This window comes from Kogia breviceps, chromosome X (genome assembly GCF_026419965.1).
Source record: "Kogia breviceps isolate mKogBre1 chromosome X, mKogBre1 haplotype 1, whole genome shotgun sequence".
Taxonomy (NCBI): Eukaryota; Metazoa; Chordata; class Mammalia; order Artiodactyla; family Physeteridae; genus Kogia; species Kogia breviceps.
Window position 1 is genome coordinate 34,542,461 of NC_081330.1, and position 17,540 is coordinate 34,560,000.

General features: G+C 37.2%; 1 long non-coding RNA gene across 2 annotated transcripts in view; it reads left to right on the forward strand.

Moving 5' to 3' along the window:
* LOC136793461 (uncharacterized) overlaps positions 1 to 17,540 on the forward strand; it is a 107,027-nt gene that overhangs the window by 57,829 nt on the left and 31,658 nt on the right. For both annotated transcript variants that reach the window (XR_010838726.1, XR_010838725.1), the window contains exon 2: positions 15,509 to 15,579. This is a non-coding gene — a long non-coding RNA (uncharacterized lncRNA). The remainder of the gene's footprint in view (positions 1 to 15,508; positions 15,580 to 17,540) is intronic.

Genomic DNA, 17,540 nt, shown 5'->3' on the forward strand with positions numbered 1-17,540 from the left:
CAAAACTTGAAATTCTCTGCACAGTTCATGCTCTGATGCAGGATGCTCTGGGAAACTCTGAAGAAGCTTTAAACTACCTCTCACAAAGTGGCTTTCATTTCTGTTTTGTAAGCTTCTCAAGATTTAAAAAAGTTAAAATAGTTTATTGCAGCACCAACTAATGGCGATTATTCCATAGACAATACCATTTCAGGTGCCTTATAGGTCAAGTCTTTCAAAATGAAGAGTAAGGTAATTTCAATTACAGTTTAAGGTAGCTTAATGAGAAGTTAGTAGTGAGTACTTGTGCTTCTGCCACTTGGATAGCTACAATTGGGAACAAAGGGGAAATAAAATGGAATTGTAAAAAGACTCCTACCTTTCCCATTACTGGATATTCTTAAAGCTACTACCTGTCAACCTCTAATACACATTTTTAATAATGTGTATTTTTGTCTTTCTCTTAATAGAGAATTGACTGGTGTTAATAATAATACTAAAAATAATAGCAGCAAATACTTATATACAACAAATATCATTTTGCTTAATCCTCAAAACTATTAATATCCCTATTTTACAGATGAAGAAACTGAGTGTCAGAGAGGTTAAGACTCTTGACCAGAGTCATATGGCTAATAACCCATGGAGCTGGGATTATGAACTCAGGCAGACAGGTTCCAATGTACATGCTGTTAACCACACTTCTAACAGGGAAATAAGTCAGAAGACATTCATGATGAAGAAAAGCAAAAAGAACATTTGATAAAATAATGGTCTAAAGTCTGGAAAAGATTCAGACTATAACATATAGTTCAGATGAAGCTTAGCACAATGGCATTTTGTACAGAGCTAGAACAAAAAAATCTTAAAATTTGTATGGAAACACAAAAGACCCCGAATAGCCAAAGCAATCTTGAGAAAGAAAACTGGAACTGGAGGAATTAGTCTCCCTGACTTCAGACTACACTACAAAGCTACAATAATCAAGACAGTATGGTACTGGCACAAAAACAGAAATATAGATCAATGAAACAGGATAGAAAGCCCAGAGATAAACCCACACACCTATGGTCTTACCATTATTTGAATTGTGTATTAAATAGCTTTATTATATTTGTTTAATTTAACAAATAATTATTGAGCACCTACTAGTGCTAGAAACTGTTGTACACACTGGGAATACAGTGATTAAAAATCAAGTCCATGGGCTTCCCTGGTGGCGCAGTGGTTGAGAGTCCGCCTGCCGATGCAGGGGACATGGGTTCATGCCCCAGTCCGGGAAGATGCCGCATGCCGCGGAGTGGCTGGGCCCGTGAGCCATGGCCGCTGAGCCTGCGTGTCTGGAGCCTGTGCTCTGCAACAGTGAGAGGCCACAGCAGTGAGAAGCCCGTGTACCACAAAAAAAAAAAAAAAAATCAAGTCCATTTGGTTGTGCCAAAGAGATTAAGATTACTTTTAGGGTAAAGACTGTCATAGGTTTTTTTTGTTTTTGTTTTGTTTTGTTTTGTTTTTTGCGGTACGTGGGCCTCTCACTGTTGTGGCCTCTCCCGCTGCAGAGCACAGGCTCCGGACACGCAGGCTCAGTGGCCATGGCTCATGGGCCCAGCCGCTCCGTGGCATGTGGGATCCTCCCGGACCGGGACACGAACCCGTGTCCCCTGCGTTGGCAGGCAGACTCTCAACCACTGCACCACCAGGGAGGCCCACATAGATGTTTTAATTGCATTTAATGATGCTTAGCACGTGGTAGTCCTCAATTAATTGTTTTGACTCCGTTTTAGCTTTCTGTATAGACATCCTAAAATTAATACAGAATCTCAAAGGACCCCAAATAGCCAAAATAATCTTGAGAAAGAAAAACAAAAGCTGAAGACCTCACACTTTCTGCTTTCGAAACGTATTACAAAGCTATAGTAATCAAAGCAGTATGGTACTGGCATAAAGACAGAAATATCAACCAATAGAACAGAATAGAGTGCTCACCCTCACGTATATGGTCAAATTAACTATGATAAGGGTGCCAAAATACACAGTGGAAAAAGAATAGTCTCTTCAACAAATGGTGCTGGGAAAACTGCAAAAGAATGACGTTGGATCCTTACCTTACACCACATACAAAAATTAATGCAAAAAGGATTAAAGACCTAAATGTGAGACCTGAAGCGATAAAACTCGTATAAGAAAACATAGTGGAAAATTTCATGACATTGGACTTTGCAGTAATTTCTTGGATATAACACCAAAAACACAGGAAGCAAAACCAAAAATAGACAAATGGGACTAAGTCAAATTTTAAAACATCTGTGCAGCAAGGGAAACAATCAAGAGAGTGAAAAGGCAACCTATCAATTGGAGAAAATATTTTCAAGCCATGTATCTAATAAGGGATTAATATCTAAGGTATATAAAGAGCTCCTACAACTCAATAACAACAAGAACAACAACAAATAACCCAATTTTTTTAAATGAGCAAAGGATTTGAATAAACATCTCTCCAAAGAAGATATGCAAATGGACAGCAAACATATGAAAAGATGCACAACTTCACTAATCATCAGGGAAATACAAATGAAAACCACAATGAGATATTATCTCATACCCCTAAAGATGGCTGCTATCAAAAATAAAAAATAAAAATAAAAGAAAATAACAAGTGTTGGTGAGGATGTGGAAAAATTGGAACCCTTCTGCTCTGTTGGTAGGAATGTAAAATGGTGCAGCCACTATGGAAAACAGTATGGAAGTTCCTCAAAAAAATAAAAGCAAAATTGCCACATGATCCAGCAATTCCACTTCTGGGTATATATCCAAAAGAGTTGAAAACTGGATCTTAAAATGATATTGATTGTACACCCGTGATCGTTGCATTATTCACAATAGTCAAGAAATGAAAGCAGCCTAAATGTCCATCAAAGGATGGATGGATTTAAAAAAGCAGTATATACATACAATGGAATATTATTCAGCCTTAAAAAAGAAGAAAATCCTGTCACATACTGCAACACAGATGAACCTTGAGAACATTATCCTCAGTAAAACAAACCAGTCACAAAAAGACAAAAACTGCATGATTCCTCTGTGATATAAGGTATCTACAGTAGTCAAGTTAATGGAAACAGAAAGTACAATGGTGGTTACCAGGGACTGGGGGGGTTGGGGAAATGGGGAGTTGTTGTTTAATAGGTGTAGAGTTTTGGTTTGGCAAGATGAAAAAGTTCTAGAGATCTGTTGCACAACAATATGCACATAGTTAATACTAATGCACTGTTTACTTAAAAATGGTTAAGATAGTAAATATTGTTACGTGTTTTTATAGCTATACTTTTAATTTAATTTTTAAAAGAATTTTAATGTTTTGGGGCTTCCCTGGTGGCGCAGTGGTTGACAGTCCGCCTGCCGATGCAGGGGACACAGGTTCATGCCCCGGTCCGGGAAGATCCCACATGCCATGGAGCGGCTAGGCCTGTGAGTCATGGCCATGGCTGAGCCTGTGTGTCTGGAGCCTGTGCTCCGCAATGGGAGAGGCCACAACAGTGAAAGGCCCACATACCGCAAAAAAAAAAAAAAAAAAAAAAATTAATGTTTTTATACAATTTTTACAGATTACTTTCCATTTACAGTTATTACAAAATATTGTCTGTATTCCCCATGTTGTACAATACATCCTTGAGCCTATCTTTTACCCAATAGGTTGTATCTCCCACTCCCCACCCTTACATTGCCCTTCCCCCAACTAGTAACTAGTAGTTTGTTCTCTATATCTGTGAGTCTGCTCCTTTTTGTTATATTCACTAGTTTGTTGTATTTTTCAGATTCCACATATAAGTGATATCATATAGTATTTGTCTTTCTCTGTCTGACTTATTTCACTTAGCAAGATGCCCTCCAAGTCCAGCCATGTTGCTACAAATGGCAAAATTTTGTTTTTCTTTATGGCTGAGTAATATTCCAGTGTGTGTGTGTGTGTGTGTGTGTGTGTGTGTGTGTGTGTGTGTGTGTGTATACCACATCTTCTTTATCCATTCATCTGTTGATGCACATTTAGTTTGCTTCCATATCTTGGCAATTGTAAATAATGCTGTTATGAGCATTGGGGTGCATGTATCTTTTCAAATTAATGTTTTTGTCTTTTTCAGATATATACCCAGGAGTGAAATTGCTGGGTCATATGGTAGTTCTATTTCTAGATTTTTGAGAAACTTCCACACTGTTTTCCACTAGAACAATAATTTTAAAACTTGTATGAAAACATAAAAGACCCCAAATATCCAAAACAATCTTGAGACAGAAGAACAGAGCTGGAGGAATCACACTCCCTGACTTCAGACTATACAACAAAGCTACAGTAATCAAAACAGTGTGGTACTGGCATAAAAACAGATTTATAGATCAATGGAACAGAACAGAGAGCCCAAAAATAAACCCACACACTCATGGTCAATTAACTATGAAAAGGAGGCAAGAATATACAATGGAGAAAAGACAGTTTCTTCAGTAAGTGGTGCTGGGAAAACTGGACAGCTGCATGTAAATAATTAAATTAGAACATTCTCTAACACTATATACAAAAGTAAACTCCAAATGTATTAAAGACCTAAATGTAAGACTGGGTACTATAAAATTCCTAGAGGGAAACATAGGCAGAACACTCTTTGACATAAATTGCAGCAATATTTTTTTGGATCTGTCTCCTAAAGTAAAGGAAATAAAAGCAAAAATAAGCAAATGGGACCTAATTAAACTTAAAAGCTTTTGCACAGCCAAGGAAACCATCAACAAAATGAAGAGACAACCTACTGAATGGGAGAAAACATTTGTAAATGATATGACCAATAAGGGATTAGTATCCAGCACATATAAACAGCTCATACAACTCAACATCAGAAGAACAAACACACCCTTTCAAGCATTTATTGTTTCTAGATTCTTTGATAATGGCCATTCTGACTAATGTGAGTTGATACCTCACTGCAGCTTTGATTTGCATTTCTCTAATAATTAGTGATGTTGAGCATCCTTTCATGTGCCTCTTGGCCGTCTGTATGTCTTTCTTGATGAAATGTCTATTCAAGTCTTCTGCCCACTTTTTAATTGGGTTGTATGCTTTTTTGATACTGAGCTCCATGAACTGTTTGTATATTTTGGAGATTAATCTTTGGCTGTTGTTTTCAGTTGCAAATATTTTCTCCAATTCTGAGGGTTGTCTTTTTGTCTTGTTTATAGTTTTCCTTTGCTGTGCAAAAGCTTTTAAGTCCCATTTGTTTATTTTTGTTTTTATTTCTGTTACTCTATGAGGTAGGTAAAAATGATCTTGCTGTGGTTTATGTCAAAGAGTGATTTTCCTATGTTTTACTCTAAGAGTTTTATAGTGTCTGGTCTTTAAGTCTTTAGTCCATTTGGAGTTTATTTTTGTGTATGGTATTAGATAGTGTTCTGATTTTATTGTTTTACATGTAACTGTCCACTTTTCCCAGAACCACTTATTGAAGAGGCTGTCTTTTCTCCATTGTATGTTCTTTCCTCCTTTGTTGTAAATTAGGTGCTCATATGTACATGGGTTTATCTCTGGGCATTCTATACTGTACCATTGATCTGTATTTCTCTTTTTGTGCCAATACCATACTGTCTTGATCACTATAGCTTTGTGATATAGTTTGAAGTCTGGGAGCCTGATTCCTCCAGCTCCGTTTTTCTTTCTCAAGATTGCTTTAGCTAATTGGGGTCTTCTGTGTTTCCATATGAATTGTAAAATTTTTTATTCTAATTCAGTGAAGAATGCCATTGGTAGTTTGATACGGATTGTATTGAATCTGTAGATTGCTTTGGGTAATATATTCATTTTCACAATATTGATTCTTCTAATCCAAGAACATGGTATGTTTCTCCATCTGTTTATGTCATCTTTGATTTATTTCATCAGTGTTTTATAGTTCCTGAGTACAAGTCGTTCGCCTCCTTAGGCAGGTTTATTCCTAGGTATTTTATTCTTTTTGTTGCAATGGTAAATGGAAGTGTTTCCTTAAATTCTCTATCTGATTTTTCATTGTTGATGTATAGGAATGCCAGAGATTTCTGTGCACTAATTTTGTATCCTTCAACCTTACCAAATTCATTGATTAGTTCTAGTAGTTTTCTGGTGGCATCTTTAGCATTTTATATGTATAGTATCATGTCATCAGCAAACAGTGACAATTTTACTTCTTCTTTTCCAATTTGTATTCCTTTTATTTCTTTTTCTTCTCTGATTGCTGTGGCTAGGACTTCCAAAACTATGTTGAATAAGAGTGGTGAGAGTGGACATCCTTGTCCTGTTCCTCATCTTAGTGGAAATGCTTTCAGTTTTTCACCATTGAGTATGATGCATGCTGTGGGTTTGTCATATATGGCCTTTATTATGTTCAGGTAGTTTCCGTCTATGCCCATTTTCTGGATAGTTTTTATCATAAATGGGTGTTGAATTTTGTCAAAAGCTTTCTCTGCATCTGTTGAGATGACCATATGGTTTTATTCCTTAATTTGTTAGAGTGGTATATCACATTGATTGATTTATGTATGCTGAAGAATCCTCGCATGCCTGGGATATATCCCACTTGATCATGGTTTATGATCCTTTTAATTTGCTGTGCTGTTGGATTCTGTTTGCTAGTATTTTGTTCAGGATTTTTGCATCCATGTTCATCAGTGACATTGGTCTATAGTTTTCCTTTTTGTGTGATATCTTTTTCTGGTTTTGGTATCAGGGTGATGGTGGCTTCGCAGAATGAATTTGGGAGTGTTTCTACCTCTGCAATTTTTGGAAGAGCTTAAGAAGGATCAGTGTTAGCTCTTCACTAAATGTTTGATAGAATTCTCCTGTGAAGCCATATGGTCCTGGACTTTTGTTTGTTGGAAGATTTTTTTTAACATCTTTATTGGAGCATAACTGTTTTACAATGGTGTGTTAGTTTCTGCTTTACAACAAAGTGAATCAGTTATACATATACATATGTTCCCATATCTCTACCCTTTTGCATCTCCCTCCCTCCCAGCCTCCGTATGCCACCCCTCTAGGTTGTCACAAAGCACCGAGCTGATCTCCCTGTGCTATGTGGCTGCTTCCCACTAGCTATCTATTTTACGCTTGGTAGTGTATATATGTCCATGCCACTCTCTCACTTCGTCACAGCTTACCCTTCCCCCTCCCCATATCCTCAAGTCCATGCTCTAGTAAGTCTGTGTTTTATTGCCATCCTACCCCTAGTCTCTCTTTTTTTAGCATATTTTTTAACATTTTATTTGAGTATAACTGTTTTACAATAGTGTGTTAGTTTCTCCTTTACAACAAAGTGAATCAGTTATACATATACATATGTTCCCATATCTCTTCCCTCTTGCATCACCCTCCCTCCCACCCTCCCTATCCCACCCCTCTAGGTGGTCACAAAGCACAGAGGTGAACTCCCTGTGCTATGCGGCAGCTTCCCACTAGCTATCTGATTTACATTTGGTAGTGTGTATATGTCCCTGCCACTCTATCACATCGTCACCGCTTACCCTTCCCCCTCCCCATATCCTCAACTCCATGCTCTAGTAGGTCTGTGTTTTATTCCCCTCCTACCACTAATCTCTTCATGACATTTTTTTTTTTAGCTTCCATATATATGTGTTAGCATACGGTATTTGTTTTTCTCCTTCTGACTTACTTCACTCTGTATGACAGACTCCAGGTCTATCCACCTCATTACAAATAACTCAGTTTCATTTCTTTTTATGGCTGAGTAATATTCCATTGTATATATGTGCCACGTCTTCCTTATCCATTCATCTGTTGATGGACACTTAGGTTGCTTCCATGTCCTGGCTATCGTAAATAGAGCTGCAATAAACATTTTGGTACATGACTCTTTTTGAATTATGGTTTTCTTAGGGTATATGCCTAGTAGTGGGATTGTGGGGTCATATGGTGGTTCTATTTGTAGTTTTTTAAGGAACCTCCATACTGTTCTCCATAGTGGCTCTATGAATTTACATTCCCACAAACAGTGCAAGAGTGTTCCATTTTCTCCACACCCTCCCCAGCATTTATTGTTTCTAGAGTTTTTGATGATGGCCAATCTGACCGGTGTGAGATGATATCTCATTGTAGTTTTGATTTGCATTTCTCTAATGATTAATGATGTTGAGCATTCTTTCATGTGTTTGTTGGCTATCTGTATATCTTCTTTGGAGAAATGTCTATTTAGTTCTTCTGGCCATTTTTGGATTGGGTTGTTTGTTCTTTTGTTATTGAGCTGCCTGAGTTGCTTAAAAATTCTGGATATTAATCCTTTGTCAGTTGCTTCATTTGCATCTATCTTCTCTCATTCTGAGGGTTGCCTTTTGGTCTTATTTATGGTATCATTTGCTGTGCAAAAGCTTTAAAGTTTCATTAGGTCCCATTTGTTTATTTTTGGTTTTATTTCCATTTCTCTAGGAGGTGCGTCAAAAAGGATCTTGCTGTGATTTATGTCGGAGTGTTCTGCCTATGTTTTCCTCTAAGAGTTTGATAGTGTCTGGCCTTACATTTAGGTCTTTAACCCATTTTGAGTTTATTTTTGTGTGTGGTGTTAGGGTGTGTTCTAATTTCATACTTCTACAGGTAGCTGTCCAGTTTTCCCAGCACCACTTATTGAAGAGGCTGTCTTTTCTCCACTGTATTTCCTTCCCTCCTTTATCAAACATAGGGTGAGCATATGTGTGTAGGTTTATCTCTGGGCTTTCTATCCTGTTCCACTGATCTATATTTCTGTTTTTCTGCCAGTACCATACTATCTTCATTACTGTGGCCTTGTAGTATAGTCTGAAGTCAGGGAGCCTGATTCCTCCAGCTCCATTTTTCGTTCTCAAGATTGCTTTGGCTATTTGGGGTCTTTTGTGTTTCCATACAAATTTTGAAATTTTTTGTTCTAGTTCTGTAAAAAATGCCAGTGGTAGTTTGATAGGGATTGCATTGAATCTGTAGATTGCTTTGGGTTGTAGAGTCATTTTCACAATGTTGATTCTTCCAATCCAAGAACATGGTATATCTCTCCATCTATTTGTATCATCTTTAATTTCTTTCATCAGTGTCTTATAATTTTCTGCCTACTGATCTTTTGTCTCCTTAGGTACGTTTATTCCTAGATATTTTATTCTTTTTGTTGCAGTGGTAAATGGGAGTATTTTCTTAATTTCACTCTCAGATTTTTCATCATTAGTGTATAAGAATGCCAGAGATTTCTGTGCACTCATTTTGTATCCTTCAACCTTACCAAATTCATTGATTAGCTCTAGTAGTTTTCTGGTAGCATCATAGCATCCTTAGGATTCTCCATGTATAGTATCAAGTCATCCACAAACAGTGACAGTTTTACTTCTTCTTTTCCAATTTGGATTCATTTTATTTCTTTTTCTTCTCTGATTGCTGTGGCTAGAACTTCCAAAACTATGTTGAATAAGTGTTGAGAGTGGGCAACCTTGTCTTGTTCCTGACCTTAGTGGGGATAGTTTCAGTTTTTCACCATTGAGAACAATGCTGGCTGTGGGTTTGTCATATTAGGCCTTTATTATGTTGAAGAAACTTCCCTCTATGCCTACTTACCGCAGGGTTTTTATCATAAATGTGTGTTGAATTTTGTCCAAAGCTTTCTCTGCATCTATTGAGATGATCATATGGTTTTTCTCCTTCAGTTTGTTGATATGCTGTATCACATTGATTGATTTGCATATATTGAAGAAAACTTGCATTCCTGGAATAAACCCCTCTTGATCATGGTGTATGATCCTTTTAATGTGCTATTGGATTCTGTTTGCTAGTATTTTGTTGAGGATTTTTGCATCTATGTTCATCAGTGATATTGGCCTGTAGTTTGCTTTCTTTGTGCGTCTGTCTGGTTTTGGTATCAGGGTGATGGTGGCCTCATAGAATGAGTTTGGGAGTGTTCCTCCCTCTGCTATCTTTTGGAAGAGTTTGAGATGGATAGGTGTTAGCTCTTCTCTAAATGTTTGATAGAATTCGCCTGTGAAGCCATCTGGTCCTGGGCTTTTGTTTGTTGGAAGATTTTTAATCACAGTTTCAATTTCAGTGCTTGTGATTGGTCTGTTCATATTTTCTATTTGTTCCTGGTTCAGCCTCAGCAGGTTGTGTATTCTAAGAATTTGTCCATTTCTTCCAGGTTGTCCATTTTATTGGCATACAGTTGCTTGTAGTAATCTTTAATAATCTTTTGTATTTCTGCAGTGTCAGTTGTTATGTCTCCGTTTTTTTGTTTTTGTTTTTGTTTTTGTTTTTTTATAGTACATGGGCCTCTCACTGTTGTGGTGTCTCCTGTTGTGGAGCACAGGCTCTGGACACGCAGGCTCAGCGGCCATGGCTCACAGGCACAGCCGCTCCGTGGCATGTAGGATTTTCCCAGACTGCGGCACGAACCTGTGACCCTTGCATCGGCAGGTGGATTCTCAACCACTGCGCCACCAGGAAGCCCACGTCTCCTTTTTCATTTCTAATTCTATTGATTTGAGTCTTCTCCCTTTTTTTCTTGATGAGTCTCACTAATGGTTTATCATTTTTGTTTATCTTCTCAAGGAACCAGCTTTTTTTTAAAAAAAAATATTTATTTATTTATTTTTGGTTGTGTTGGGTCTTCATTTCTGTGTGAGGGCTTTCTCCAGTTATGGCAAGTGGAGGACACTCTTCATCACAGTGTGCAGGCTTCTCACTATTGCGGCCTCTCTTGTTGCGGAGCACAGGCTCCAGACGCTCAGGCTCAGTAGTTGTGGCTCACGGTCCTAGTTGTTCCGCAGCATTTGCGACCTTCCCAGTCCAGGGCTCAAACCGGTGTCCCCTGCATTGGCAAGCAGATTCTCAACCACTGTGCCACCAGGGAAGCCCAGAACCAGGTTTTAGTTTTATTGATCTTTTCTATCATTTCGTCCATTTCTTTTTCATTTATTTCTGATCTGATCTTTATTATTTATTTCCTTCTGCTAAATTTGGGGTTTTTTTGTTCTTCTTTCTCTAATTGCTTTAGGTGCAAAGTTAGGTTGTTTATTCGAGATGCTTCCTGTTTCTTAAGGTAGGATTGTACTGCTATAAACTTCCCTCTTAGAAATGCTTTTGCTGCATCCCATAGGTTTTGGGTCATCATGTCTCCATTATCATTTGTTTCTAAGTAGTTTTTGATTTCCTCCTTGATTTCTTCAATGATCACTTCGTTATTAAGTAGTGTATTGTTTAGCCTCCATGTCTTTGTATTTTTTACATATCTTTTCCTGTAATTGATATCTAGTCTCATAGATTTCTGGTCAGAAAATATACTTGATACGATTTCAATATTCTTAAATTTACTAAGGCTAGATTTGTGACCCAAGATATGATCTATCCTGGAGAATGTTCCATGAGCACTTGAGAAAAATGGGTATTCTGTTGTCTTTGGATGGAATGTCCTATAAATATCAATTAAGTCCATCTTGTGTAATGTATCATTTAAAGCTTGTGTTTCCTTATTTGTTTTCATTTTGGATGATCGGTCCATTGGTGAAAGTGGGATGTTAAAGTCCCCTACTATGATTGTGTTACTGTCGATTTCCCCTTTTATGGCTGTTAGCATTTGCCTTATGTATTGAGGTGTTCCTATGTTGGGTTCATAAATATTTACAATTGTTCTATCTTCTTGGATTGATCCCTTGATCATTATGTAGTGTCCTTCTTTGTCTCTTGTAATAGTCTTTATTTTAAAGTCTATTTTGTCTGATATGAGAATTGGTATGCCAGCTTTCTTTTTATTTCCGTTTTCATGGAATATCTTTTTCCATCCCCCCACTTTCAGTCTGTATGTATCCCTAGGTCTGAAGTGGGTGTCTTGTAGACAGCATATATATGTGTCTTGTTTCTGTATCCATTCACCCAGTCTATGTCTTTTGGTTGGAGCATTTAATCCATTTACATTTAATATAGTTATCGATATGTATGTTTCTATTATCATTTTCTTAATTGTTTTGGGTTTGTTATTGTAGGTCATTTCCTTCTCTTGTGTTTCCTGCCTAGAGAAGTTCCTTTAGCATTTGTTGTAAAGCTGGTTTGGTGGTGCTGAACTCTCTCAGCTTTTGCTTGTCTGTAAGGGTTTTAATTTCTACATCACATCTGAATGAGATCCTTGCTGGGTAGAGTAATCTTGGTTGTAGGTTTTTTTCCTTCATCACTTTAAATATGTCCTTCCACTCCCTTCTGGCGTGTAGAGTTTCTGCTGAAAGATCAGATGTTAACCTTATGGGGATTCCCTTGTGTGTTATTTGTTTTCTTTGTATTTAATTTTTGACAGTTTGATTATTATGTGTCTTGGTGTGTTTATCCTTGGGTTTATCCTGTATGGGACTCTCTGTGCTTCCTGGACTTGATTGACTATTTCCTTTCCTATATTAGGGAAGTTTTCAACTATAATCTCTTCAAATATTTTCTCAGTCCCTTTCTTTTTCTCTTCTTCTTCTGGGACCCCTATCATTCAAATGCTGTTGCGTTTAATGTTGTCCCAGAGGTCTCTGAGACTGTCCTCAATTCTTTTCATTCTTTTTTTTTATTTTGCTCCGCAGTAGTTATTTCCACTATTTTATCTTCCAGGTCACTTATCCCTTCTTCTGTCTCAGTTATTCTGCTATTGATTCCTTCTAGAGAATTTTAAATTTCTTTTATTGTGTTGTTCATCATTGTTTCTTTGCTTTTTAGTTCTTCTATATCCTTGTTAAACGTTTCTTGTATTTTCTCTATTGTATTTCCAAGATTTTGGATCATCTTTACTATCATTATTCTGAATTCTTTTTCAGGTAGACTGCCTGTTTCCTCTTCATTTGTTTGGTCTGGTGGGTTTTTACCTTGCTCCCTCATCTGCTGAGTATTTCTCTATCTTCTCATTTTGGTTAACTTACTGTGTTTGGGGTCTCCTTTTTGCAGGCTGCTGGTTTGTAGTTCCCGTTGTTTTCGGTGTCTGACCCCAGTCGCTAAGGTTGCTTCAGTGGGTTGTGTAGGCTTCCTGGTGGAGGGGACTAGTGCCTGTGTTCTGGTGGATGGGGCTGGATCTTGTTTTTCTGGTGGGCAGGACCACGTCCAATGGTGTGATTTGGGTTGTCTATAAGCTTATTATGATTTTAGGCAGCCTCTCTGCTAATGAGTGTGGTTGTGTTCCTGTGTTGGTAGTTGTTTGACATAGGGTGTCCAGCTGTAGCTTGCTGGTCATTGAGTGGAGCTCGGTCTTAGCGTTGAGATGGTGATCTCTGGGAGAGCTCTCGCTGTTTGCTATTACGTGGAGCTGGGAGGTCTCTGGTGGACCAATGTCCTGAACTCGGCTCTCCCACCTCAGAGGCACAAGCCTGATACCCGGCCATAGCACCAAGACCCTGTCAGCCACATGGCAGGTTTGTTTTGCCCAATATGCAGCAAGCCAAAGTGGTGAGACACCCAGGTTTATAGCAAAATGAGGAGATGGGAGAGCAGGTCTCAAATCTGCTCCAAAAAGTCAAGGGGCTTGGGTGTTTATGGGATAAAGAGTAAAGAAGCAGGGCTGTCTGAGGCACAGATTAACGGGAAAGGTGATTATAAAAAACTGCCATTGGTTTTGTTTTATATCAACATTTTCTTTGTTTATGGGTCTGATAACTTCTCCTATTCTTCTGAGACCATTACTTATAGTTATTTTAAAATATTTTTTCATTTTCCATTATTTATTGTTTCTTCTGATTGTAGTTTTTCTGTTTATTAATTTTGGTTTCCTACATGATAACTGTTGTTTAAATATTAATTGGTGTTTCTTGCTTGTGTGCTTATCTTTGTTTTTGAGATTCCTTACTAGCCTCTCTATCGATGTTGTTTTTTGTAAAGTAAATCCTGCCTCTGATATTGTGGGGAAGAATCCTAACATGCTCTAGATGGAGTGTGCCAGTAGTTTATCTTTTAGGTGTAGTATCTAACTACTGTTTACACTTATTCTGAGCAAAAGACAGCAGCAAAATGTGTACACAGACTAAAGCATTATACAGGAACTAATCCCCAGAGGCGCAGTTATCCAAAGTGCTCTGAATACAGCTCTTCATTAATTATGCTAAAATTCCCAAAGGCTCCTTCTTGATCTTTATATCACTGATGCTGGTCTTGAAGACCTCTAAACCACTCTTGTTAACACTGTGGTCTTCACATATATTTTGGACTGTGGTGTATTCTAGTTTTGTTTTTCTGACTATACTGGGCATGATTCTCAATCTAAAAACTCACGTGTGCTGGAACTATCACATTCTTTATTTCCTATATATCAACTACCTACTTCTCTGAACTCTATATCCCCTTGGTAATTATGGTGTGAGTGTGTGTGTGTGTGTGTGTGTGTGTGTGTGTGTGTGTGTGTGTGAGAGAGAGAGAGAGAGAGTGGGAGAGAGAGAGAAAGAGAGAAGGAGGAGGGGAGAGAAGAGTGTCATGATTATGATTCTGAGTCCCAGATCTGGTCATAACATCTTATCAGTATCAACACATAAGAGCTGCAAGGGCCACTATATATAATCAGAATCAATATTAGGGTTTCCTAATTTACTTATTCATAAAACCTATAGCCAGAGGAGCATGTAGCGTCAACATAAGAAGGTTGGCCGAGTCACATGTATGTAAAACCTATACCAGAAGGTTGGGAATAACAGAGCTAGCTAATTGTGCTCTCAATCAGCATACCTGAGACAAATATGTTAAGGTTTTCTAAGTATAAGAACCCTGAAGGTGCATGGCTTGATGGCACTTGTTCCCACTGAAGGACTATATGAGGGCCCTCCATTCTTCTAAGGCTTGAATATTGTCTCTGGCTGGATACTTGCTGCTGAAAACTGAGAGCTCTACCAGGCTGCCTGCATTAAATTGGAATCAGATCTCATGCCAGACTGAAAATAATAACACATTATAATGGTAATTATATCCAGCACAAGTCAAATAAATAAATTATAAATTACAATTACCCTTTTAAAAATTGTGCTGTTTATTAAACCTTGTACTTCCTCTATAATAATTCATTTTTCACATTTTTCATATTTTGTTTTTAAAGACCATGTGCACTAACAAACTAACCAAATAATATAAAAGTTATCTTCTTTTTTAAAGTGAAATACTGTAGTTGGTTCATAGTTTTTCAAAGCTCTTCCTATATGAAAATGATTCTATTACTGTTTAAAATGATTCTGTTATTGGTTAAAATTGTTAATCAGTTAAACCAGAAAAATGGCCCCGTTTCCCATTTCTTCATTCTTTTCTTAGGGTACTTTTCTATTATACTGCACTCTGATGATTGATATCCTTATCTCTCCCTGTCCTAGTAGGCTATGAGCTCCTTTAGGAGATGGGTCCACTCTCACTGTTTTTGTATCCTTAGGGCCTAGCTCACTGCCTGAAGCATTATAGCCATTCATTACATACCCGGTGAATAATTGAATGAATAAATGATTAATTGCCAGCTCTATCTCAGTCAGTGAAAACTTACAAATTTAACAGTTATTTTTTCTTTTTCAGGAATAGCAACATTGATACTTCCGGATTCGTAAGAACTCTTCCAGTCATACAAAAGTCATTGCAACATGAAGGTAGGTAACTTTTTGCAGAAAACAGTCAGTTGAGATATACACAAGACTGCCTAAATGCCTTAAAATTACAACTAGGAAATATTAGTCCTCTAAATATCTAAAAGTAGAAGTTCCCTTTCTTTCCTCCTTTTTCAAAATACATACCTCATCTCATGCAAAGTGTTAAGCTGTTAAAGTTTCTAAATGAACAAGCTGAGAGAGAGAGAGCTCATAGTACAGGTATGATAAGAAACGCTGCATCCCACTGGTATTCTAATTTTAGCCCATGGTGATTTCATTTGGGGCTAGACTGCCTGGTTCTTTTTAATATGATCAGTGACGAGCTGTGGTCCATGCCCTAAATGTGTTTACAATCTAGTCAATTGGGGAGAATTCCTTTATTCAGTATTTAGTGGGTACCTGCTGCATTCTAAGCTCCATTCTAGGGCCTAGGCATATAGTAGTGAACAGAAATAGCCAAAAAGTCTCTGCCTCACAGAGTTCTCATACCTGGCTACGTGAACTCTGTCATTGCTCTGGTGTGATGGACTAACAACTGTAACCTTGGAATCATTTCATGAAGATTGGTGATATGGAGCTTCTGATTGTTCCTGTGGCTGCTCTCCTAACTTCAGGGGAATTAGTATAGATGAAGATGAAGAAGGAATATATCTTCACTGTCCCTTCCAGTCCAACATACTAAATTAGAGCTAAAATATTGGAATATGTGGAAAATGTAGTACAGGTACTACAAATTGGTTAGTATGTCAGGTAAAACACACAAACACACATACACACACACACAAAAAAAAAAAACCCCTATCTTTTATGGTCAAAGTGGGACTATGACCCTGTTGTCACTTATTATAAAGAACTGAGGATTTTTCTTATTTCCAATATTTTATTACTAAAATGTTCAAACATACAGAAAAGGTGAAAGAATTTTACAGTGAACACCCATATTCTCACCATCTATATTCTATAATTAACATTTTATTTAACTTGCTTTATCACACATTCCTCTATCTATCCAACCCTCTATCCATCCATCAATCTAGAACTGAGGATTTAAAGTACTTTGCCCAGGTTTACTCAAGGAATCAGGTGCACAAATAGACCTCCTGATTGCTAGACCCTTGCCCTATGCTTTGCCTTGAATTTAATCTCTTTCATTTGTCAAATTGAATTTGACAAATTTATCAAATACTGATAGCTTTGTAAAGACTAATCTTTTCTATTAAGCTCTTGCCTAATTAAAGGGGATTAACTTGTGTAGAAGACTTCTGATGATTTATTTATTTAAACATTCTTATAATTGCTAGTATGTGTTCAGAAACTCAGATAAAACATTAATTTCATTCATCTTAATAATAAGATATGCTTATAATAATTATATTAAATGTCATCTCTAATCCCTGAATTCTCTTGATTTAAACCAGAGAGATTCTATTGCTGCCAGCATCTTTTTGTGGACTGTACATGGTAAATTAATAATAAGATTTAAAACATGATTATATCTATTCATATTTGACCTGATCTTTGTCCTTTTCACCCTTTCAATTTTCTTTGGTACAGTCAGTTCTTATTCACCTCAATTATATCATTGAGTGTGAGGCATAACAGAAAGGATTAAACATGAAAAACTTTTTAAAAGATTATCAACTTCACATTCTAAAACATACTTATTATTTTTAGCACATGAAATTTAAAATTTATGTGTAAAAGTAGTCAAGGAAATTGTATGGGCTTAGAGCCTCTCTTGCTCCCTTAAATAATTAGCATGGCTTAAAAAAAGCAAAATAAATGAGCAAATGGATTGAGTCAAAGACTTTTCCCAGGAGAATTTAAACCTTTAATTGTGGGGTATTTTGTTTTGTTCCCTGTTGTAATGAAACCATAATATCTCTATAGTAGAGCTAAGTGTTCAATTGCATCAGAAAAATAATAAAAAGCCATCTCAGTAAAAGTGTCTCAGAACTTCC